General features: G+C 52.4%; 1 protein-coding gene across 1 annotated transcript in view; it reads right to left on the bottom strand.

The window, feature by feature from the left end:
* Positions 1 to 1,474, bottom strand: part of Card14 (caspase recruitment domain family member 14) — a 32,808-nt gene extending 31,334 nt beyond the window's left edge. The window contains exon 1 of the mRNA XM_005350832.3: positions 1,425 to 1,474. The gene's annotated coding sequence lies outside the window, so the exon portion shown is untranslated. The remainder of the gene's footprint in view (positions 1 to 1,424) is intronic.

Below are 1,474 nucleotides of genomic sequence, written 5' to 3'. Positions count from 1 at the left end.
CATGGACTCTGAGAGGGCAGGATAGGGGTGCAATCGTGGACTCTGAGGGCGGGATGGGGTGCAATCATGGACTCTTAGAGAGCGGGATAGGGGTGTAATCGTTGATGCTGAGAGGGCGGGATGGGGTGCAATCGTGGACGCGGAGAGGGCGGGATAGGGGTGCATTCACAGACAGGTGTCAGTAAACTACATTTGCGATTTGCTGTTCATGGCCCAGGGACTTCATTAACCCAAGAAGATGGTAATGAAAATCAGGTTTGGGCTGCACACATAGCTTAGTGCTATAGTTACTCAGCATTGCTTGAGGTGCTGGGTGCTAGGTTCCATCCTCAGTACCACACACACCGCGCGCGCACACACACACACACACACACACACACACACACACACACACACTGGGGGAAAAGAAAGTAAGGCTGAGAACTGTCCTGGAGTAAAATTTAGATCTTGGATGCTGTCTAGCAGCCGGCATTGTTGCTGCTCTTCTAAGGGCAGAAAGGGTCAGGTGGGGAACAGGGCTGGGGAGAGCACCCAGTCAGGACAGAATTGCAGGTCAGGAGTCAGGGTGTCAAGAGTTCAAGGTGGCTGCATAAAAGATAGCCTGATCTGATTAAACAAAGCCCACTGACTTTCAGACTGACCAGGGGAGCTGGAAAGGGCTCCCCACTACATAGCTCCCCAATCTTGAGTCGGTTTACAAAGGCTGCTACTGTGTCTGCCTCTGTGGAAGATCAAGTCTCATAACCCCGTCCACTTGAAGCAGCTGCTCCGGTGATGGCCTGTGGGTGGACACCCGGCCACTCTAGGCTTTCACATCACACACAGCGCTGCAGCATCCTTGTGCATCTCTGAGCACCGGTGGGAGCCATTGCGGGACCACAAATTCCCGCGGCTTGATTATTTTCATTTGTCTAAATCATCTGGACCAGCTGGTGTTGAGTAGGAAGAGGTTTGAGTTCTGAAGATGTCCAGAAACCACGGCAAGCCAGCCTTTGTGTTTATAAAAAACATAAAGCAATGGCTGGGCCACTCTGTCCCCACGAGCAGCACCCAGTCCACCTGGGATAGCTAATCTTGATCATTGACTTGTCTGTATTTTGATCCATCTAAACACAGTCCTCTTGCATGGCTGTACAAGTGTCTCCAGACAGGTCTGACTAAGGAGTGAAGACTGGCCCAGAACACGGGTGTCACCATGCCTGAGGACTGAGATCCCAGACCGAAGGGAGAGGAGGAAGCCAGCCCAACAGCAGCATGCAGCTCTCTGCTTCCTGTCTGTGGGCAGTGCTCCTGTTGACACGCCTTCCACACCCTGACAGACTGTTCCCCAAAACCACGAACCCAAACAACCTGTTTCTTCACAGCAACAAGAGGAATAGTTATCAAAACCATGTCAGGACCCCAGGCTCCAGGAAGTTACTCACCAGAGGTACCCAGAGTCACTTCTGCAGGGCCTCCTTGCAACTGGCTGGAA

This window comes from Microtus ochrogaster, chromosome 7 (assembly GCF_000317375.1).
Source record: "Microtus ochrogaster isolate Prairie Vole_2 chromosome 7, MicOch1.0, whole genome shotgun sequence".
Classification (NCBI taxonomy): domain Eukaryota; kingdom Metazoa; phylum Chordata; class Mammalia; order Rodentia; family Cricetidae; genus Microtus; species Microtus ochrogaster.
This window is presented reverse-complemented; position numbering and strand designations above follow the sequence as displayed.